The 24,931-nt window shown below is 44.4% G+C and overlaps 1 protein-coding gene across 2 annotated transcripts in view; it reads right to left on the bottom strand.

The window, feature by feature from the left end:
* The window catches only part of PDE4D (phosphodiesterase 4D), a 1,324,573-nt gene that overhangs the window by 676,444 nt on the left and 623,198 nt on the right, over window positions 1-24,931 (bottom strand). The gene's annotated exons all lie outside the window — the stretch shown is intronic.

The raw sequence follows: 24,931 nt of genomic DNA on the forward strand, positions 1-24,931 counted from the left end.
GGGTCGTTGAAGTGACGCAGTGAAATCTATGAGATTTCACTGCGTCACTTTTAGGACACCGTTGCATCAAAATCCTGAGCCTGCCTCACAGCAGGGGTAAAACTGACGCAGGCCCTTTAACATGGGGCTTGCCCCATGTGAAAGGACACATTGCTGGAGTTGCGTTACTTTTGTGACACACTCCAGCAATGCGTCACTTTTGCGCCATACTGATACGTCAGAAATACTGACGTATCTGTAACTCTGTGCGCCATGATGCGTCATACTGTAAATGTGACACACCAGTGGCGTAAAAAATGTGCCTTGTTGCGTCATATTTACAAAGTGACGCATCTAGGTAGATGCGTCACTTTGTAAACCCCTGCAACACATTATACCTGCGCCAGGTATAATGTATGCAAGGGGGGCGTATTTTCGCAATGAAGGGTCGTAGAAGTGACACAGTGAAATCTATGAGATTTCACTGCGTCACTTTTAGGACACTGTTGCGTCAAAATCCTGCGCCTGCCTCACAGCAGGCGTAAAACTGACGCAGACCCTTTCACATGGGGCTTGCCCCATGTGAAAGGACACATCACTGGAGTTGCGTCACTTTTGTGACACTCCAGCAATGCGCCACTTTTGCGCTTACAGATACGTCACAAATACTGACGTATCTGTAACTCCTTGCGACATGATGCGTCATACATTAAATATGACGCATCAGGAATGTCGCAAGGAGGGCGCACTGAGAAGTGACGCATCGCTGCTTTCACGCAGTGATGCGTCATTTCTCATAAATGAGGCCCCATGTGGCGCAGGGGTTTACAAAGTGACGCACCTACCTTTGTTTTTACGCCACTGGTGCGTCACAAAAAGTGACGCTCCGGCGGCGTAAAAGTGACGCAAGGGCTCATAAATGAGGTCCATAGTTTTTACAATTCTTTGCGTTCATCTCAAACAGCAATTGTTTATAAATGTTGTGACCTTGACCACGCTCTTTGATGTGTCCTTATAGGACCGTGGCCAAGATGTTGTTCTGACCATCGAAGTGGCAGATTGTGGACTACACAGGGAGCCGGAACACTTTTCAGTGCAGGTTGCTGGCCTGTGGCATCTGTTCACAAAAGCAGCAAGGGATTCTGAAAACATTTGGTTTTGATACCCATGAGTTCAGAAAATTTTATTGGGAAAATCCCTTCGACAGTAGAGTATGAGGTAAGGCTTTATATCCAGTTGTGTGTTCAAGCAAGGTCCAAGCTCTCCGTTGCCTAACCGTCATGTCTTTGCCCATCGTCTGGTTTATCCTACTGCTGTTTTTTTCTCTCCAAGAAATGGTCTCTGTGGTCAACTGAAACATGTTAATTGTATGTGGAACAATACAATAATTAATAATTATGATGAAAACAAAAGTTCATTATTCAATGCATTTTCTCCTCTGAAGTTAAGATCGTCAGAGTGTATTATTGAATATTAATATGCTCCTAATTGACAAGCATTGGGAAAGCCAACATGACTGGCCTTAAAGGGCGAATGCATGCAGCATAAGCACACTAAAGTGATGCATATGGGAGGGAGTCAGCAGTGGATAGGGCTAAAGTCTCCCATGCACTTCAGTGAAAACACTTGCGTGGTGGCGGGTGGACAGATACACTCAAACAGGCAATAACTTTAGGTGAGAGATGAATAACCTACTGGGATGAGCCAAGACGTGATCGACGGGGTCTGAAGCAAATGACTGAAAGTGGCTGGCCAAAGAAAGCCAATTAAAGCAGGCCGTTCCAAAGTCCACTCTGTAGTACCCAGAGGCGGTGGCCACAATATAGTTATAACTTGGGTGAGGATCATGTGTCCATACAAAATGGATTTTTGGGTTTGCTAATGACTTTGGCATCGTAGCACAAATCTTCATGAAAATTTCCATCAAATAATCTCCTCCACCAAAGCTCTTTCCTGGAAAGTTTCTGGTGACCCGTCAAGCGGGAGCTGACAAAAAAGAGGGTCCTAAAACGAGTTTCCCACATGCAATTTTCCATAGGATAATTAGACATAAGGGAATGACACAAAATTTGTCAGAAAGCTAGATCTTGACCCAGAAAGCTTCTTTTTTTGTGATTTGGTGTAAATTATGCCTGGAATGTAACTATAACTCACGTCCTTGTCATGCACTTCTAATTCCCTCACATATTACATCACTTATGAAATGTTTTATGGCATTGTTGATAATATCATTGCAACATCTGATATGACAATATTGATGACAACACTGTGCATGGCGGCGGGAGCGGGATATTCTTATTTTAGGGCACAAGCTATACTATTTGAGATAACTATGACTGGTGAATTTCAGTAGTTTTATTATTTTTATAGTTTGAAATGTTATATTTTAATTTACATTTACATTTTTGCTTAACTAGAATGTCCCTCTGACCTTGGCTTCTTTCCCATGAATTTTATTACAATAGGCCATTTTGACAGGTAAACTGTTAAAACCCACATCTAAAAAGGAAGGTTGAAACACCAGCGGCTGCTATTATGTTATGTTATGTTGTGTGCATATCAGACAGAATATTTGAGCAGAATAGTGCCTAGTTGTGCTGTTTGCATTGGAAACTGTTGTGTACGATGATGGTCGTCTGTGGTATTGCACTGAGTGACACATTGTACAGAAAAGTGGTAAATTACAAACTGAAATACCAGCTTTCTAGTTCACAGCATTGTGAAGAAAATTGTCTTAAATAGGAGGCTATTGCCATAGCGATGTAGTGCACAACGATACCGTGCGAAGAAGCAGACGAATTGCTGTCGCATTACACAGATCAGCGTACTGTAATTTGAAGTCATTATCTCCAATGTCTTTGTGTAATGAAAGAGAGCTGTAAATGTCAAATGCTTCAGGCAGCCAAATCATCAAATTGTGCCCCAAAGTGGTTGAATGGAATGCATAGTACAGAGCATGATGGGGTCAACTTGAAAGCCCGAGATACACATTTTAATAGCACATTTCTTATATTTTAAAGACCGGTGCATTCCATATGGAAATCGCCTGAGGTCTCAGTATTAACATGTTCTGAGTGAAGCGCGTAGTTGGTAGTTATAAAAGGAAAAGTAACATCTCTCATACCTACTGAAAATTACTTTAACCAGAAAATGAAACGAACAAATAAAAGGTGAAAAGAACTCTAATCATGCATACCAATTATCTTGTATCGTAAAAAGCGGAATATTTTGCTAGTGCTTTACCGAGGTAAAGCATATGCCGATGAGAGGACTATAATAAAGGATAATTACGCACTTGTATAGCGCACGACTACCCGGAGGCATCTCAGCGCTTGTACGAATACCGCTGAGGAACCCTTCCTGGCCTTTCCCTGTGAGGAGCTCACTCCTGGGCACCCCCAAGGTGAAGTCAGACATCCTCAGCGTTGTTGGGGCCGTTGTAGAGATTGCCCAGAGGTGCAGAGTGGGACCCATGATTAGAATAGGCACCGAGGCGAGAATGATCAGGTCCGAGGAAATTGAGCCCGAGACCCGCTGAGGTGGGAATTGGACCCTGGTCCCGGCCAGACTACTGCATCACTCTAACCATTTAGCCACACTTCTCTACTATAGGCAGTGGGACAATTACAATACACCTGTGTCTCCAGGAATGCACTTTCTAAGGTGATAAAATTGCATCTCTTGTGTAGGAATATTTGCATAAGTCATCAGATGTCACCATTTTATCCAGTTTAGTTCACCAGCTGCCATGGTTTCTAAATACTGCTGTCTTTTTAACACGGACTGCAGAAGGATCAGGCCTTCACTATCCTTTATGCTGGTCCACAAGATTAACTATGCTGGTGGTCTGAGGTGCCATAGAAAAAGCTTGAATACATCATCACGGCGAGGTTTCCTACTGGAATGGCATGTTTAGGAGGAGGCACTGGTCCCCTGCCTACAAGGGAGCATTTTCGTCAGGGCTTGTACCGTTATCCGCATTTTATATCTGAGGCGTTAGCCAACACTTTAAATTGCACTAAAATTATATGCACAATATACCAATTTCCTATGGGTTTCAGGTACACTTCTTCATCCATTGGTCTGTTAACCCCTTCCCCGCAGGGCTAATTCTCCCACGGTGTGGGGGCAAGGGGGGCCGCGCGCAGCGCCGCGGCCGTTATGACGAGCTCAGCTCGTCATGAGCGCCGAAAGTGTTAATGTGTCACTCAGATGATCTGGATCAAGAAATACACGACGGTGAGGTAGCGGATGCCATCATAATCTTAGCCACTGGGAAATCATTGGGAGGAGACAGATTCTCATCAGAATTTATGCACAAACCTGACAGTACCATTACTGGGGAAGGTATTTTGAGTAATAATGTCAAAAAAACCTACATGCCCTATATGTAATAAAGACATTGTTACATTAGTATTAAAACCTGGTTGAGACTTACTCGAGTTTGCCAATTATATGTCAATCTCTTTAGTGAACTGTCAAATTAAAATTCTGATGAAACCATTCGCCACTATGCTTAACGGGGGTCAGTCGTATTATCATTCACAAAAACCAACTGGCGTTCGTTCCCAATCATTTGCTACCGAACCACGTGAGAATGCTGCTACTCTTGTTCTAGTCCACAAGAGACAACGTGGTGGAAAATCGTCTCTCTCCCTCAAAGCCGAAAAGGCAAATGATGGGTGGAGTGTGGCTCTTTGTTTCGGACAAAGATAAGATTTGGAGTGAACAATGCTTTTATATTATTGGTGCAGTGGTTATACCTTAAACTGACAGCGAGCATCAATCACAGCAAATTCCTTTCTGCAGTATTCCCTATCAGCAGGGGAACCAGGCAGGGGTACCCGCTATCGCCTCTCTTTTATCTTTTATAGCTATAGCCCTTTATAGGGCCTGCGCTAGAGCCCTCATATCATCTAAAGAAGTTCAAGATATTACCACATCGACGGTGAGATCCAAAATAATGCCATACACTAATGATATTTTGCTGACTTCGAGTGCCTCCCTACCAGCCATTACACATATCATCTGTAATCTTCCCCAGAAATAAAATCAATTGGTCGAAAAGCGAGGTAATCCCACTGACCACCAATACTACAGCAAAAGAGCTTCATGGACTCCCTGTCAAATGGCTCCCACGTAAGTTGAAATACGTGGGTCTACTAATTTCAAGACATTTGAATCACATGATTGAAGATACTCTACAAGGGCTGACAGACCAAAAGAAACATAACTTTCGCAAATAGGAAACATTAGACTTATCCCTATGGGGAGATCCCAGACCCTTAGAATTGTAGTTGTATTGAGACTTAACTATATGTAGGTATGATTTCGCTCAAGATCACATTTAACAATCTTAGAAAAATTGATACTCTCCTTGAGAGGCATATAAGGGGCACCATTACACCTAGCCTTAAGACGCCCACGCTCTATGCTGGCACTACGGGTGAATGCCTGCTTCTATCACATATTAAAACATATTACCCAGCTCACTATTTATCATCAACAGCCTACCATCTTAAGACACACTTAGCATGTAAGGAATGGGGACACTTAGAAAAATATTTATTACAGGGTAGGTCAGATGCATTCTATACACAAGTGAAACACCCCAAAAAATGTAAAGAACGTAATACTCATTAACATGTATGAAGTGTGGCCAACAGCGCAAAATATTGTGGAATGTCAAACAGCCTTGCACACTGATGCGCCTCTGTGGCATAGTGATGAGCTGCATGTAGATGATAACACCTTCCATTGAAAGGTCATGGAAGGCACAAGGAATATTGAAGCTAGGCCAGATATTCTTGAATGACACACATAATTTATGTTGAGTAAAAATCAATTTTAGAGGCATCTGCAACTTCGTCATTGCCTAGCTGAGACACTACACCCAGCTTTGGCACAATCCCAGCTCTATACCTACTTAGTAAAAAGGGTCCACCTTAGCAAACTCATATCAGGACTCTATGACCTGCTGATGACGCAGACTTACTCTAAGCCCACAGAATTGTCCGTGAAGCAGAAATGGCAGATTAGGCAGATTAAAAACATAGGAGGCGGAAGCATGATGAGAAATACTTAGCAAGCATGATAAAGGTTTGAGGGAAGCAAGAGTAAAATTGAGCTTTTTGAAATCTCACAAGGGTGGTAAGGCCAAAAATGACACGCACAGATCTATGTTGGAGGTGCAAAAATGCGAGAACAGACATAGTCTGTGATTGCCAAACTACACAAAATTACTGGAAACAAATATGGAGGGATAAAACTATTAATCATCTCTTACAGATAACGCGAACTGGCTTTAGTACACAACGCAAGGGGCACATCCCACATTGGAAACATCAGAAAAGTGGTTAGATATGGGCTAAGCTGTGTCTTCTAAGACACTGGAAATCAACCATAGTATCGACAATCAAAAAATGGATGGAATCCCTATCGTCAGTGGCCGTACATGAGTGCCCGATTTATACCTCAATAACCAATGACAAATAGACTAAGCCATTTGGGATGCCGGCTTTTTACCAGAATAGGTAATGACCCTCCTCTGTTAAACCTATATGAACCATAAAAAACTTTAAAAATGCTAAAGCATATTCTTCTTGTTCTATCAAAAAGCTGATCTGTGAGATACCTTATTATTAATGTGCTATAATACAGCACATGGCGCTATATGATATTCCTCTTACCCGAGTTTCCCAAACTTGGTTGTTGTATACTTATGCATGGTGCCTGTTTCAATTCTCTCTCTCTACATTTTTCAATATTTCTCTTCATTTATTATGTAGGGTTCCTTCTTCATGAGGGTAATGGAGACCAAGGACACTATACATGAGTTTTAACTCTAATGTGACTACCAACTTTGAACTGCACTTACAGATGTCATTTTTTTGTCATTGACTCTTTTTGTATTTTAAAACCTAAAGTTTTAAAACCTAAAAAAACACATTTTAAACTAATACTGTGAGTAGAATCCATTTTATTTTGGGTTCCATTTTACGACACTTCATCGGACCTTGCAGAACTTCTGAAGGCCTGATGACCCACGCCGAGCGTGCAGTAATCGCAAGGCCATGAGAAACTGAAGGAAATCATGACTCCATGGAGGGCACATGACAAGTTGTCGCTTCGCTTGGTTGCAGAACATTTCATGAGTCAAATTCCCAAAGTAAACTAAATGTCTTTTGTCAATTAATGATTGGAGGAATGTTTACTAAGTCCCAATGTCCAATTAGGTGTGTTGATTATACAAGAATTTTCAAAAGATATTAAAAACTCCTGTGAATCATTCTACTTCGAGGCAGCCTGCGATGGAGGCGGCCTCCACACTGCGGCGCTCCATAAGGTATTTTACGTTGAATCTCACCGTGTGTCTGCTCTGTTGATTAATGGGCTTCTACACGAGTCCAACCTGAGAGGATGGTCATCCCAATGCTGCCATGTATGGGTACTTCTGAGTACTGATGCTGCGGTAAGAAACTCCTCATTCAACATCATTCAACTCTGGAACTATTTTTCTTTGTGGGAAGGCATGTTTTGTGTGTCCCTCAATCCAAACTTACAAAAAAACACTATTCATTCTCTAGCGGGAAGAACTACTTGCTCCTTAAGGGCTGCAGTGAGCAGCACTAGTGCATCATGGGATATGCTGCTTCCTGTAGCCTGAACACACCATTAGGATCCCGCCCACCCCCCTGCTCCACATTTCAGCATTTTATAAATGGCTGCCATACTTTGAAGGTGAGAAGCTGATATTTACTTCAAGGATGGATTCGTGAGGCGTCAGCCGCCGCAAGGCTCTGTTCTCAGGAAACTGACCTCATTTTAATGTGTGAAGCAGATTGTTTTGTGTGGCAGATGTTGAGCAGATCATCCCGTGCTTCATTATCTGTTTAAAAGAAAGCGCTTTAGGAGTGATGTCGGCACTAGAATGTTACTGTTGTGGCTGTAGCTAGGAATGTACAGTAGATGTACAGTTGGTAACGGTCGAGGTGTGTCTAATATAGCGCATGGCTCCTCTGAACGTCCTCGAGCGGCGAGAAGACTTTGCATTTGGCACTACATTTATACAAAAAATCCTGGCCAGCGAGGTGGCTCAGTGAGTTAAGAGCTCGCTGCTGGGGTCAATGTGTGATTAAAGGTGAAACCTGGAATTGTTGGCTCAGCCTTACATCCTTCTGAGGTAAATAAAATAACTACCAATTTCGATTTGAATAATAAAACCTTTATGCACAAAATGTGCACAGGAGGTAACCTTTTGAAATCGCCTTAATACGACTTATTGCTTCCTAGTGTGCCCCCTTGACTTATGTCAAATTAAAAATACCACCTCCAAGCACAGGATGCCTCTGTCTTTATTTCTTAAGAAGTGACATAATTGTATAAAAAACGACAAATCTGCTCTTCCAATAGAACGCAAATCTAATGCCACATACAAACAAATCAGTGTCAGGGTAGGGGCCACTGCTCTCTTAACAACTCATGGCTTGCAGTGCCTATAACGAAAAAAAGTGGGAGGTTGCATAATGTGTTGTTTCAAATACGATTTTAAAACCGGTATCGCCGGGCACTAGGACCAAGAGGAAAACCGTTCGTGGGCGTATTGTTAAAATTAACATACATAGCAAGTGAAGTCCGGATATGTGTGCATGTGACAGTTCAGGATATCTATTGGGCATGCCAACAGGTGTACTAGTCCTGATGGCAAGTATGCTATGCAGTAGTGGCCAGTAACTGGGCAAAGTGGCGGGGCGGGGGAAGGAGTGAACCGGGGACAGGCAACAAAATAAAAAAGAAAATGAAAAAAATAATTTAACTGCATCCACACTCCAATCTGGCTCCGTGCACAGCAGGAACGGGCTCCCAGAATCTCCTGCGGCCAATCATGATGCTGGATGAGAGCAGCGTCAGGATTGGCCTGAGGCGTGGATGTGAACTCCCAGGTAGACTGGGAGCCTGTGCCTGCTCTCTCCAACACAGCAACGTAGCTGGGGTTGGAGAGAGCTTCAGTGCGCATGACTGTTTGGCCGGCCTGAGGACGGCTGGCCAAATCATGTTGTGCACTGATTAAAGTGCAAAACACTCCTACACCAGCCTGTTATCTCTGGCATCGCCCCAAGCCTCCGCTCCGACAGCCAAAGTAAAACAATAATAAACAAGCATTTACTATTGTGGTATTTAAAAAATGTTGTGCCTGCTGGCGCGGGAGGAGGTGAGGGGGAGGGGACTTAGGGAGCCGCCGCTGATCCTGTGCAAGAAAGGAGGAAATCTGCAATCGAAAGAAATATGTATTGGTATTTTGAAAGTTGCACTGATAAAAGAGGGCAAGCACGGCACAATGTGCAATTTGCCATTATCATTGAATTAAGTTCTTTAAATGAAATTTGAGTTTAAGAAGATGATTCATATCTACGTTTTTTTCTTATTAAAAATTAATAAAAATAAGCAAATAGGCCAAACAAATGTGTATTTTTAAAATGTCAATTGATATTCTGAAACAATTGACTACACGAGAAGCAGGATTATTATGACACATTGTGATGCAGGAGCTTTGTAAGTCTCGCCTACGCAGCGCACATGCGCTACTTAGGAGGGCCTTTAGCCGTCGCGCTGCTAATTTTGAACCACACACTCGTGCTTGTGGCTGCATCCACCTTGCGGGAGCAAACAGCTGTTGCTTGCTCCCGCAAGGCGGATGCCACCACAAGCACGGGTGTGCTTCAAATCAGCTGCTGTGAGCGGCGGCGGCGGGTAATTAGCGCAATCAGTTTCACTTTCACGGCTGCGTCAATTTATGCTGGTTGTTTAATGTCAGTGAATTCCTTAACTACCGCCTCAAAACTTGTAAGTTGTGTGCCTCCTCCAAGTCTTCCCTCGAGTCCTTGTTCTTTTTGGTTAAGCAATCGACAATCCATGGAAGTTTATGTGTTTTCCATATTTCTCCCTAGTATAACTCTCTCCCTTCCCCCGCTTGCTCTGTGTTACTCTTTATCACCCAGGTGCTTCTCTCTGGCTCCTTTTTTTGTTGGATCCCTCTTGTGTGCCTCTTTCTCCAGCTTCATGTTGCTCGCTCTCGCCCATGTGCTCCGGCGGCGCTCTACTTTGCTCTTTCACCGTGTCATTTGTGTAAAGCCTCCATGTTGCTTTCCCCACCTGTGCCTCTCTCGTGTGCCTCTTTCTCCAGCTTCATGTTGCTCCCTTTCACCCATGTGCTCAGGCGGCGCTATACTTTGCTCTTTCACCGTGTTATTTGTTTAAAACCTCCAAGTTGCTTTCCACACCTGTGCCTCTTTTGATGCTTCTTGCTGGCCCGCACCCACCCTTTCGCTTCCCCCATCCACCTGCTCCTTCCCTGCAGCTTCCCCATCAGTCTTTCTCCTTCTTGCAGGAGGCAGCCCTCTGTCTCAACTTGTCTCACTCTCTGCCATCCCGGGTCCATAAATGTTTCACACTGTATCTCCTCTGTCTTTCAAGTTATGTAGCTCTGTACAACCCTGTCTCTCATGACAGTTTGTTGTCTGTGTGTCTTTCAGTTGTCTCACCATCTCCAAGTCTGTCACACTCTTTGTCTCCCTCCATCTTTTCTCCGGATATCTCGCTCTCTGTCACCTCCTGTCTCACACTGCATCTTACCGTGGGTCTCCTCCTGTCATTTCATGCTGTTGCTGCCTGTCTCTAAGGATGTTTTGTTATGTATCGCCCTTCTTCCTCAGAATGTTTCGCTCTGTGTCACCAGTTCACTCGTTGTGTGTTGCTAAGTGACACCCGGGGTCTTTCAGAATATCCAGTTCTGTCACTCCCTCAGGGTTTCTCACTTGATATCACCACCTATCTCTAAGAATGTTTCACACTGTGTCCGACATTCGGGAAGTCCCTCTCGGTCTTTAGCAGAGTGTGTGTCTCCTGTCTCTTAAACTGTTTGTCTATCTCCTCTCACAGAATGTCACTCTTTGTCTCCATTAATTTCTCAGGATGTCTACCTCTGTTTCCACCTGTCTCTCAGGTGTCTTACCCTGTCTCTGCAAATTCCTTGTCTCTTCATTCTTTCTGTTTCTCAGGATGTCTTACTATGTCACTCTCTGTATCGGGGAATGTTTCACTCTGTCTCACACTCATTGTTTCAGGATGTCTTGCTCTATGTTTCCATATGTTTCTCTCAGGATATCTTTGTCTTCATGTGTCGCCCAGGTGTCTCACTCTGTTTCTCAGGATCTTGCTCTCTATATCTTCCTGTCTCTCACATACTCTCGCTCTGTAGACCACACTGCCCCTCGTGGTGTAGTGTTCTGTATCTCCATCTGCATGCCAAGATACATGACTCTTCCATGATTTACTCCTCCGTGTCACCTTAAGTCTGCGTCAGGAGCCTCGCTCTGTTCCGCGTTCCTTTTCTCAGGATGTCATATCCGATGTCTCTCCAGACGTCTCCATCTGGCCCAGAACATGGATTCAGTGAAGCAGTGTCCAGAAGTTTGTCAGTCCTGGGATGCAGGCCACAACTGGAGCTCATTTATTACTGTAGGGTCATGGTTAGAGCACCTAGGGACCTGAGAGAAAGCAAGTCTTCATTAGTAGCTATTTATTTGTGTCCTTTTTAGGTCGAGCCTGGGCTGTGGGCTGTGCATACGCTAGTCTGCGAGGTATGCTGTATTTGAATATGTACTTGATGCAGGGCCTACTCTCCGCCCATATTTGTCATAGGCTTGCGTCATTGTCCTTTGGTAAATGCTTTCTTCGATCCATTAGTAGGCTTGTTAGTCCCTCCTTAGTACCACCTCGTCTTCATTTGTAACCTCCGATGAGGACTGGCCCTTTTACTTCTGTTGTTACACATTGTGTTTTAGTCTGTAAGCACTATTTTCTTTAATTAATTTCTCCTACTGTTGGCACGACCTGCTTTCCTGCAACATTCAGTGCCCGCAAGCATGCTTTCCCTTTCCAAGCAGCTTGGGACAATAGCAGCCGCTTCTTTGAAATGAAATAGGTCTCGTGTTTACAAATGTTGGAGCTGTTGGGAATGTAAATGACAATGCCTTATATTTATGTGTTAATTATCAGATAAATAAAAGGCATTGTCATTTACAATGCCAATAACTTAAACTCTCGCAAATGCGAGACCTATTGCATTGCAAATGCTTATTTTTTAGTTTGTATGCAATTAAACATTTTTAGTACACGGTCCCCTCTTTTGGAGTTCAGTGCCCCATGAGCTAAGGTATAAGTTTTCTCTGATTGCCTTTAATAAAAGACATTTTTTTTATTTAGGTGACCAGATGACCCATTGCAAGACGCCTTAGGCCAGCTAGTGAGCTACAAGTTTCATGACTGGTTGATTGATAAATGCGTGACCTAGAGAACATAACGAGCTGCCATTATGCCAATTTAAGTTGATGTTGAATCAGGATTGCTAAGTTCTCTGGTTAAGTACAAGCTCCAGAAAACTACACCCCTGTATCTGGACTAGATGCACAATGTTTTGGGAACTCACAAACAACCCCAAAATTACTTCTGAAGGCTACAACAGTTGTAGCTTTTTAATGTGGGAAAGCAATACGAGTAATTCGTGCATGAATATGAATTTGCAAATGTGAGAAATTCAGTTGTTGATTGAGGGGGGTGTGAACCCTTCTCAAATAACAGCTACAATCCTTGTCAGGGTGAACCACAAATGTCACTAAATTAACTGTGCTTAACCTTCTGGTAGCTTAGCACAAAAGCAGTCAGGCTTAACTTAGAGGCAATATATGTAGCACCAGGAGAGGCCAGCAACTTAAAAAATTGGTGTGGTGTGCCTTAAAATTCACCAATATGTTGCCTTTCTCCTCTCAGGGCGACGACGAGCAGTAAAGGAAGGTGGTTTACTTTCTGCATGTGATTCCAACCAATCCTGGAGCTGCCCTCATGCTGTTAGAAGCTCCAGGATTGGTTGGAGCAGACTAACCCAGCACTCATTCTGAGTTTGGGGGCCTGTGCCTGAAATCTCTCTGCTGTTTTACAGCAGTGAGATTGCAGGCTCTTAAACGTGCATGTCAGGTTGGCCGGCTGTAGACAGCCAGCCAACTTTATGCAAGACTACGTCAAACGACAGGAACACCTGGGTATGTGTCTATTTTCATTGTACACTTAATGTACTGATTTATTCCTGTTGGTGTGCCCATATAATGTGATATATATTTTTTGTATTTGTTTGTGTTTTATAAATTGTATGTATATGTGTAAAAAGTGATTTAAGTGTTTGTAAATATGTATCACTTTTCTGCCTAAAAAATATATATGAAATTTTGCTAAACAAGATAAAATGATTGGTATAAATAAAAGTACCTGACCAGATGTAATGAAGTATCGTTTGGTCCCAACTTAAATAATAAGAGTCATAATTAATAAGGAGGGTGTGGGCATTGTTGTTGTGATTTGGAACTTTCTAAAAGTGGCATTTTCAGAATTGTGACTTAAAATCTGACTTTATCATTAAAGAGGATTTTAAAGGACGATTCCTTAGGCACCAAATATGACATTTCTACCTAACACCAAACAAAGGATATCACTTAGTAAATGTAATAAGGTAACCTAATATTATTCTATATAAGGGGTATGCCTCACTGAAATAAAAAAGACAGTTCTGCGTTCTTCACTATTAGAGCATGTAAAACTTAAAAGTACATCTCCAACTGCATCCTGCCCTATGGGCTGTTCAAGGCCTCCCTCAGGGGTGACTTATATGTATTAAAAAGGGAGTTGTAGGCCTGGCAAAGGGTTTATTATGACTGGTCAAATTGTCAGCTCTAAAATTCAAACAGGCTACAATGGCAGACCTCAGATGTGTTTTAAGTGGCTATATCCGTGGGTGGCATAATAAGTCCTGCAGGCCCACTAGTAGTGTTTAGTTTACTGGCCCTGAGCATATGGTATGCCATTTTATTGTAGACTTAGAAGTCAATTAAATATGCCAATTAGGTGTAAGCCAATTTTATAATGTTTTAGGGACGGAACCCTAGCACTTTAGCACTGGTTAGCAGTGGTAAAGTGAACAGAGTCCTAAAAGTCAACAAAAACGGGTTCAGAAAACAGAGGGGTTGAAGGCAAAAGGTTTGAGGGTGGCCTTGCAGAGCGGGTCAAGTACAACATCATATATAATATTTTTATTTATATTTTTCTACACCTGAAAATGTATTAACTTATGGAGTAAATTCAGCTGTGACATTATAAAAGGTGTACATTTTCCCCAATTGGATAGGCTCTCAACGGAAACAGATTTGTTTCTCTGTTGTGTAGCTCAATGCAAGATATTTGTGAAAACCACAAACGTGCAAGCTTGTAAATGTTCACTGTATGTTCTGTGACAGCCATTCTGTAAAAAAAACCCTTTACCGCTCCAATCATGAACTTACAATCGCAGAAGATCTGCAAAATCTACAGCACTAGCAGATTTTCTACCATTAGAAGTGCTAAGTACGGCTGGGATATACAGCACATCCTAATTCGGTGAAGCAGACCGTGAAACGTATGAACTTGGACAAGACCAAAGTACTCAACTTGGAACCCACCCCCTCAGCTTGGGACGACTCCTTTTGGCCCACTGCATTGAGAACCCCCCACGAACCATACACATAACCTCAGCATCATACTGGACTCCTCGCTCACAATGAACCTTTAAATCAGCGCTGTATCCTCATCATACTTCCACACGCTTCGCTTCGAAAGACATTCAAATGGCTACCCAGTGAATCCAGAAAGACAGTCCCTCGCGCTCCCATCACCGGCATTCTCGACTATGGCAATGCACTCTACACCAGCGTCACCCAGAAACTCCCTAGGAAACAACACACGTTCAAAACGCCACAGCCAGACTGCTCCTCAACATTCCCCGCCACAGCCACATCACTGAACACCTTTGAGAACTCCACTAGCTCCCAGTCAACAAAAACATCGCCTTCAAGCTCCTCACACATGCCTACAAAGCTCTCCACGATGCAGGACCAGTCTTTTTGAAACACTGCCTCTCACTCCGCGTACCCATTAGACACCTTCACGGATCCACAACACGAGAGCCAGAGGAAGATCCTTCTCCTACCTCCCCACCAAGACCTGGAACACCCTGCCCTCCACCTCAGGCATTCCCCATCGCTAACCCAATTCAGGAAGGATCTCAAGCCCTGGCTCTTCCAATGAACCCCAGAGCCCCCATCCCCCAAAGCCTCAGTGCCTGGAGAAACCTCACGGGTGAGTATCTGCGTTCCATAAAGCCCTGATTGATCGATTGATTGTTTGAATGTAATTTTATGTTCTCTTACAGTTATATATTATGTATGAAACCTGGCAGTCGGGGTCTCCGCCAGGGAACACAGAATAACTTACTCGGTCGCCTTGGCAGAACAATGGCCTGACCACCAAGACTTAAATCGAGCCCTAAGTGTCACTTACTACCCTGCCTAATGATACTCATGGCATGAACACCAGAAAATAAAAATGTGAGTTATCACTCAGAGCTTCACACTGACACCTTGCTGCTTAAAGGCTCATCAGGTGCACAACCCACTGATCTATTAGAACTTAAGACCTGCAGTTTATCCAAAGCTCTCAGCTATACCCACTTGAACTGACTGCAGGGATTGACTTAAGCGAGTGGCAGGTCACACACACAGTGCTCACATTTACCCTCTAAGATTTAACATGGTCATTCAAACCAACCAATAGTATATAAGAGTGGAGAGGCGCACACAATGGAGTCAGTGATACAAGAGAGTCCATGAAACATGTAGATCTTCTGTTCTTTTTTTAAAAGTATTCTTTATTTTCACGTACAACGGCACAGCCAACGCGTTTCGTTCCCATTCGTGCCTTGGGAATTTCATCAGGGCATATACTAGACAGTCAAGTCCGTGTGGTGATTCTCGATGTAGTTCCTCTTAGGAAATCGGGTTAAAGGACGATCACAGTAGATCACAGTGTGTTCCTGAAAAGTGCTTTACACTCAATTCCAAGTGGAATGGTGATTTGAGTCCCCCGGATTGGCTGGTCAATGTCACTATGGAGAGTCAAGAAGGGTATGGATTCCGGACCCTTTAGGGGGGGCTCCAGGGCGGAGGGCGGGTCAGTTAGCTCGGTAAAATAACCGGCTTCAGTGGGGATGAGGGTTACGTTGTAACACGACGGTACCTGTGATATGGTCTCCGTTCTCCGACGCTCCTCCTCATGGAATGTTGGATGCCTACCAACCACCAACATGTAACACACAGTTCTCTGCAACAAGTGCACTAACGGCTTGCAATGTCCCCTGAGAGTTGCAGGGCGAAAATCAGTCTCTGCAGAGGGTCCTTAACATTGCTGTAAAGGTGCAAGGCTGTGGCATGGGAAACACACAGATAAAAGTGTAGCTATAGTTGAGAGTAAAAGCATGTGCTGCACAGGAACGCGTCAGTTTGACATGATCAGGCCTTAAACTCCGGATCAAGCGCAGCTGGGCCCCGTACATAGAACAGAGCTCCTAATGTATTTATTATTTGCAAGAGCTGTTCTGCTCGATTGCTTCAATGTCAATTGATGAGGAGTTCATGGACTGATGCATTTGATAACAAGGCAATGGGTAGCATTGCTGCCTCTGCTATATTTGAACCAATGGTGCCATTAAGCGCCCATTACTTTAAGAATGGACCTTTAGGCGCTGCTGAAGTGAAAGGGCAGGTGGATCTTGTTTAATTAGCTGGATTTTGTCAATAGATTCTGCCTTTGCTAGAACAGACCTGAGGATGGAATGAACTCGACAGAGGCCTGTGGGTGTTTGGATATCCCAGATGGTGAAGTCCACAGAAGCAGCTTTTGTATATTCCGTAGTTTGTACAATGAATGCTGTCTGGCTAATGTCCTGGAAATTTGCCAAGCTGCTCTGTTTTTGCTGGAAAATATTAATAATATATATGCCTTTTTCAAAATTTTTGACTTTTCGTTAGATATATGAACGTATTGAAACAAAGAAGCTGCATTGTATCTCTACCCAAAATTAAATTTTCACATACTGGGCCTGCATGTAAGTACAGTGCATATGTGCGAAGTTTATAAATCATACATTTATATCAAAATGTAAAATATTCGTGTTAAGTGCAAAAACAGAATGCAGGGAACCGTCTGATCGCACGCTCCATAAGCTTTTATGATATACTCTAGGCGACGTCAGATGCCAACAACAATATCGGAAGCAGGCCAGTCTGTCTGGCGCGGTGTCCCTGAGTGCCAGTCTGTGTGAAGGCTAGCGCGATCTTACATTAGCGCCACTATAATGTGTCCTACAGGGAGTCGTAGGTCACGTCATGCGTGTTATTCTCGCAGACTGAGCGGCCGCGCTTTTCTCCAAGGTGGACTGTCCGAGACAACCGGCGCGTTTCATTTATTTCCATTACACTGTGATGTCCGGCATGTGTGTGGAGCTGGTGAGAAGACTTCAGCAGGGTCCATCCGAGGCTTTTGGCTGCACTAAGGGAAGCGACATTAAGCAGTGGCGTCAATAGGGTAGGTGTCACCCGGTGCGGGTAACTCATGGTGTCACCCCCTCACAACTTTCCGGATGGACCAACTCACCCTCTGCCTGCACCATGTCCCCTCTGCCTGAACCATCTCTCCCTTTGTCCACACTATCTCCCCTCTGCCTGCACTATCTCTCCCTCCGCCTGCACCATCTCTCCCTCCGCCTGCACCATCTCTCCCTCCGCCTGCACCATCTCCCCTCCGCCTGCACCATCTCTCCCTTTGTCCACACCATCTTCCTGCTGCCTGCACCATCTCTCTCTCTGCCTGCACCATCTCTCCCTCTGCCTGCACCATCTCCCCTCTGCCTGCACCATCTCCCCTCCGCCTGCACCATCTCCCCCTCAGCCTACACCATCTCTCCCTCTGCCTGCACCATCTCTCCCTCTGCCTGCACCATCTCTCCCTCTGCCTGCATCATCTCTCCCTCTGCATACACCATCTCTCCCTCTGCCTGCACCATGTCCCCTCTGCCTGCATCATCTCTCCCTTTGTCCACACTATCTCCTCTCTGCCTGCACAATCTCTCCCTCTGCCTGCACCATCTCTTCCTCAGCCTACACCATCTTTCCCTCTGTCTGCACCATCTCCCCTCTGCCTGCACCATCTCCCCTCCGCCTGCACCATCTCCCCCTCAGCCTACACCATCTCTCCCTCTGCCTGCACCATCTCTCCCTCTGCATACACCATCTCTCCCTCTGCCTGCACCATGTCCCCTCTGCCTGCATCATCTCTCCCTTTGTCCACACTATCTCCTCTCTGCCTGCACAATCTCTCCCTCTGCCTGCACCATCTCTTCCTCAGCCTACACCATCTTTCCCTCTGTCTGCACCATCTCCCCTCCGCCTGCACTATCTCTCCCTTTGTCCACACCATCTCCCTTCTGCCGGCACCATCTCTCTCTGCCTGCACCATCTCTCCCTCTGCCTGCACCATCTCTCCTCCGCCTGCACCATCTCCCCCTCAGCCTACACCATCTCACCCTCAGCCTACACCATCTCACCCTCTGCCTGCACCATCTCCACTCTCTGCCTGCACCATCTCACCCTCTGCCTGCACCATCTCCCTCTCTGCCTGCACCATCTTCCCCCTGCCTGCACCATCCCCCCTCTGCCTGCACCATCTCTCCCTCTGTCTGCACCATCTCCCCTCCGCTGCACCATCTCACCCCCTGCCTGCACCATCTCTCTCTTTCTGCCTGCATCATCTCTCCCTCTGCCTGCACCATCTCCCCTCTGCCTGCACCATCTCCCTCTCTACCTGCACCATCCCTCCCCCTCCGCTTGCACCCCCTCCCCGCCTGCTGCTCTTTTAACCCTTTCCTCGTCGCCTTCGCCCCCCCCATGGTTTCTCCCTCACAATTCTCGCCTTTTCTCAGTCAAAGTGACTTAAAACAACACATGAAATGTGCTTTGAATTCGTGCACGCGCCGCTGAGGATAAGTTTAAATAGACACAGAGCAGAGGCGAGGCTGCAGAGCTGTGTTACATACACAGCGTAACCAGATGGTGTCACCCCATGTGAGGGTGTCACCCGGTGCGGTCCGCACCCCCCGCACCTCCCTAGTGACGCCAATGACATTAAGCAAGTGATCCGAAAGCCTGCAAACCTGCAGATTCTAGGGAGAATCCGCCACATTCATTGTAGCGCCTCAAGTGGCCGCCTAGACCTGATTGCCTACACCTGCCCTGTGTACCACTGGAAAGTGAACAAAACTGGGATACTAGACAGAACATGCCACAGAACTGGTTCTCAATTCTTGAGTACTGGGATGAGCACAGAAAACATTGGCTATCATGTTTACAGCACCTTGAACAAGTCCAAGTGCATGCGTGGAGCTACAGCAGAGCTACGCGTTGGCCAGGGCCGGACTGGCCGTAGCGGGCACCGGGCGTTTCCCCGGTGGGTCGCCATGGCGGGGCCAGGTTTTGGGCCCCTGAGGGCCGTTTTTGTTACCAGGGGCCGGCAAAATCGCCTCCTGTAAAAAAATCAGCTGAAACACACAGCTCAGCTGCAGCCCCCTCCCTCCCAGCAGGGCTGGCCGAGCAGTTTGCCAGTTCCCAGTCCGGCCCTGGCAGTCAACACGAGGAGACCATTGGCATGCGGGGCAGGTCAGGTATCGCGGACGGGCCCTGTTTAGCGAAAAGAGTTGGTAGTCGCTTGAACTTAGCATTGGCGGTCGACACGGACTATTGATAGGGGCACTGATTCTTGTGGCGGACATAAAGAGCAGTTCGTAACTTGAGATTTGTTTCAGTGGGCATTGCGGATAGTCCGCAGGCAATGCTAGGAGCACATTCACAGTCACAAAGAGCCCAAAAACGACTGAATTTTCACCTTGAACTCAGGACTTTGAGGGAGGATCTCTGATGTCGTCAAAGGTGGACTTGCAGAGCACATCTTGGGGATCAGGACTCACTCCAGCAGGGCCCAGGCAGGTCCACTTAGTGTGTGTCTGTCGGCAGTTGCAGGGCAGACCTCATAAAAGCTTTTTTGGGTCCCTATAGTTCAAACAGAAGGTCACCCAAATGACCCTTGGAGTCACTTCTGGGGAGTCTGGGTTCAAGGCACGCAGGTCCACTCTTTTCCTCTTCAGACAGCAGGGCAGTTCTTCTTCTGAATCTTCCCCATGTCCAGAAGTGTTATGATGAGAGGTTTTGAAGGTGCCACATTTATAACCAGTACCAGCCTTTATGTGAGGGAAAGTCCCTGGTCAACCCTCAGACTGGCTCTGCTCTGTTCTTCCCTTTCCCATGGGTTGGCTTCAACCCATTTGAGGTGACAAAGTCAAGGGAAGGCATGGTGTCAAGTTCCTTTGTGTGGGCTGCATGCAGGGCCCTTTGAAGTGTTATCAGGGAAGGGCGCAGCCCTTCCTCAGACATCCAGCCAGGAAGACCCTCTCCCGCCACACTTCGGCCTCTTTTATCCCCATGTCTGGAAGGAGTATACAAGGCACCACAGGAGAGCCATTCATAGTCATGTGACCTTGGACACTGCCAGAAAGGAGCATTTGGTTAGGGCACAAAATGGCAAATTTCTAAAAGAGGAATTTTTAGAATAGTAACGGAAAATCCGATTTTACCAGTAGAAAGGTCTTGAAATTGCAATCCAAAGGAGTGGAATAAGTATTTCTCTGTTTCCAAACTGAAGTTAACACTTATTAAGCGTAACAAGGTAACCCAGTATTAGCCTAGGAGAGAGACAGCCTTACAACTGTGAAAAATTTGTTTGAGTTTTTCACTGCCAGGACATGTAAAACTTAAGTACAAATGTCTGACTTTTTAAATATCATGTGCCATTCCCTATAAGCCTTTCAGAGCCACCTTAGGGGTGACTTATAAGAATTAAAACGAAGGTTTAGGCCCGGCAAAAAGTTTATTTTGCCAGCTCAAAATGGCAGTTTAAAGCTGCATTACAGGCTGCAGTGGAAGGCCTGAGGCATATTTTACAGAGTTTCTTTGTGGGTGGCACAATGATGGCTGCAGCCCACTGGTACCATTTAATTTACAGGCCATTTACAAGGGACTTATAAATAATTTAAATGTGCCAATTAGATGTACACCAATTTTACCAAGTTTACTGTAGAGAGCCCATGCACTTTGTGCACTTTCTCTCTGCTAACCAGTGGCAGAGCACTCAAAGCCAACAAAAACAGGTTCAGCAAAGGAAGGCAACAATCTGGGGCGACCCTGCAGGCAGGGCCATGTCCAACAAGGTCCATCTGTAATTTGATGGTATCGTCTTTTTTCTCTACAGAATTTGTGCTATACTTGTGGAGTTAATCGATTCCAGACATTTTATTTTTCTTCTGGGACATTCATCTCAATATCTAAAAGTGTATCAACAGATTTCCATCCATATGGTTTCCAAGATTATCATTAGGACTGTAATAATGGAGTTATTTAAAGCAGAGCATAATTAGATTCTTCGCAGTTGTAAGCTCTGTTGTTTTTCTTTTTATTCCATTTTTGTCTGTTGTCAGTCTCACGCTTTGATTATCATATGTCTGCTTGCACATTTATGATTTTCATCTAACTGTCCTAGCCTTGTCGAATTATACACTCACCACTGACATCTGCTGTGATCTGCAGTTCGCGAATGAGAATCTTGTTAAGGCCATCTTTGCCCCCAACCCTTTTCCAGTGTTGATAAATTGAGCAATAATAACACATCTTATTTACAGCTTGTAGAAACCCCAGTATTGCTTAAATTCTAATATTATATGTCTTTCCAGCTGCACATTCGCGGCTCAGATTCTTATTCGTCCGTGTTTATCCATGTATCTCTCTCTCTTCTTGTCAGTCCTACTTTCACTTTGGTCATTTAGAGGGCTATGAGCCGCCAAGCAGCCCTCTCCTTTTACATATCCTTCTCTCAAAGCAATTCAACAGTCTCGCTATACCTTGGGATGCAAGATAATGTGTGGTAGGTATGGGTGGTATTTTGGTGGGTGGAGCGTCACACAATATTCACAGAGTTAAAAGAACTGTGGGTTACAGTAGGTCACCAAACTTAAAAGTTTACACAAAGCATTAGGTGGCAGTTTAATGCTAGTTGGTTTGTCAAGGTATTTAATTTTGCTGACATGTGGGTAATGGTCAGGTTCACTAGAATTCTGTAATTCTGCGGCGTTTTCAGCATAATTATTCATTTGCCACATAATCCTTCATCTGCTGTATAATGTTCAGATTTTAACGAGAAGAAAAATATGTTTCTAGCTCTAATGGATCAAAAGTTACTAAAATGTGGCTACATGTGTTGCTGCGCGGTTGAAGCCCAGTGGCAATGGTTAACTGGTCACCTTTCAGTTTCTTATACCTGTATTTAAGTGTGAAACTGGGAGTAATGAGGTGAAACATTTGTCCTGAAGGTGTTAACGTATAAAAATGGCAAAATACTAAAGTAATACTATCACAAAATGTCCTGCATTACATCACATAATGTGCCTCCCTTTGCCGCATAATTTAGTGAACTCTGCTTCATAACTTGGTCTTTCCCTTCTGCATAATTCCAGTGGACATGATAATGCATGTCCTGTAAACTTGCCTGCCTAATGCACGTGGTTTGAATTCCTGGGTGTAGTATGAGTGATGGCTTGTGCGTGCAGTATTACAGGTTTAGTGTATGGGACACCAGGCCACCGCTGCCAGGAAGGTATCACAGCACAGCACTCCCCTCTGTGTAGACTCCGTCACATTCTTGCCAGAGGTGCTCACACCTGGAATTGCATATTCTGAAGTACGGCTACTGAGAAGCATTTCTCCACATCTGCTGGCCTGCATCTGTGCACCATAGCCGTGGACTTGGAGGATTACATATTATATTTTCTCTTAGGTGGTTTATCCAGGCCAGAATCCATGCAACGCTATCATAACTCTTTGTCAAAATCCTCAAATGTAATTTATTGAAGGAATATAGGGTATTTCGATTGAAATTTCCTGGTAAAAGGATATTGCCCTGTTACCTTTTAGCATTTTTTCCTATACCTGTCTCAGGTGAGACTCTACACAAATGGATCTATCTGCGACCCATCCATGCATGAGCTCAGATAAAGGAAGGTCAAGGAATATTTAACAATGTTATAAAATCTAAATTATTGGATGCCACTGGAATCAAGTGTTTTGCTTCACACACTAATAGTAAGGTCCATAACAAGTCACACACCTAAAACTAATGTGGCACGCGGACTACCAAAATTATTAGAATAAGAATAGGAGGTACAGATGACCCACCTGAATGCGAAGGATAAACAATAACCCAAAGATAGTCTGACGACAATCATAATTTATAATTATAAATGAGATAATTACAGGAACATCATGACTGACTGATGTGTCTACAGGTAGGAATGTGGCCTAGAATCTGCACAATTCGTAGTATGGCTACTAAATCTTTAATACATTGTCACTGCCTGATGCTATCTTCAAACGTGGCCCAGGCTTTAAGAACTAAGGGGCATATTACCAAGCAATAGCGATAATTATCGCTATTGCTTGGTTAGAGACAAAAATTTACAGCTGAGCTGCGGCGATTTTTATTGCAGATAAACCTTGGTATTACCAAGGTTTATCGCAAATGCGATAAAAATCGTCCGCAATGCATGAATATAGCTGAAAAGTCAGCGATATTCATGCATTACCGAGCTAATGCTCTTAGCCATGTTATCCACCTCCCATTGGATAACATGGCTAAGAACTGCTCAGGGCAGGTGTTAGCTTTTGGAGATATTCGCGCTTGGCGCGAATATCTCCAAAAGTTGGTAATAGGAGATAGCAATGTTAGCGACTGTTTCCAGTCGCTAACATCTTGGCACGCCCACTTTGCATGTCATTAGTGATAAATATCACTGGCATGCAAAGTGGGGCCCAAGATGGTCGCTATCTCCTACTAGCTGTCGCTAACTGGTGTTAGCGACAGCTAGGTAATAGGGAGATAATTTTATCTCCGCTTTCTTGGCTTTTAAAGCCAAAAAGGCGGAGAAAACCCCCCATGATAATATGCCCCTAAAAGCTTGTAGTTCACTCCACTAAGTTAAATAGAGGAGCATGGTGTCTTAAATTGATCAAAATAGTTGCAACCACGCAAAAGCAATTCACTCTCTTGCCGTATAAGAATGAGTAAACTGATTGGAGGAACATAGAAATTGTGGGGCAGATTTACAAGCCAAATGCATGAACAGGAGTTACCCTGCTCTAGTGTGCACTGTACCTATTGAACGTCTTGTTCAAATTATTTTAAACCGTTTTTTACTTTTTTCATAACCTAAACCAATGTTGTTTAAAATGTTAATACTTTACATATAAATCTTCACAATATATTTTCTTTAGTCATATTCACTTTTACTTCTTCATACATATGATTCATTAATATGTTGTATCATCACATTTAATGTATATTCCAACTATTATACAGAAAATCTTTTCTTCATCCAAGCATCTTGTGCTTAATTATTCTTACATTTTCTTCAATACTTCCACAGTTAATAATAAACCAAATTTAGACGAAGGACCAATGCATTTCGGAACGCATGTTCCTTCCTCAGGGGAAATATTCAACGCTGCTGTATTGATGTCTCTTCACCGCCTACATGCTGGTGTGATATCTTGTTAAGACATTTAGCCCTGGTATCTGAAACACAAGTCTGTGTTAACAGGTAGCCTTCTTATGCCGTCTGTGTGATTTAGATCTTTTGTCCGTAATTTCTCGTTTCTTCCCGACTATGTGGCGTCTCCTCGCTAACTGTGGAGTCCTTCTCTGTCAGATTTACAAGCCCCGTACGCCACATTTTCGCCATGTTGCGGGGTATTTATAACGTGACGCATCTAGAGAGATGCGTCACGTTATAAAGCCCTGCGCCACATGAATCCTGCGCCAGGTTTCATGTGGGCGTCCCGGCGCAGGAACGCCTCGTAAAATAGGCTGAGTTAAATCTACA

Source organism: Lissotriton vulgaris, chromosome 3_1, assembly GCF_964263255.1.
Source record: "Lissotriton vulgaris chromosome 3_1, aLisVul1.2, whole genome shotgun sequence".
NCBI lineage: Eukaryota > Metazoa > Chordata > Amphibia > Caudata > Salamandridae > Lissotriton > Lissotriton vulgaris.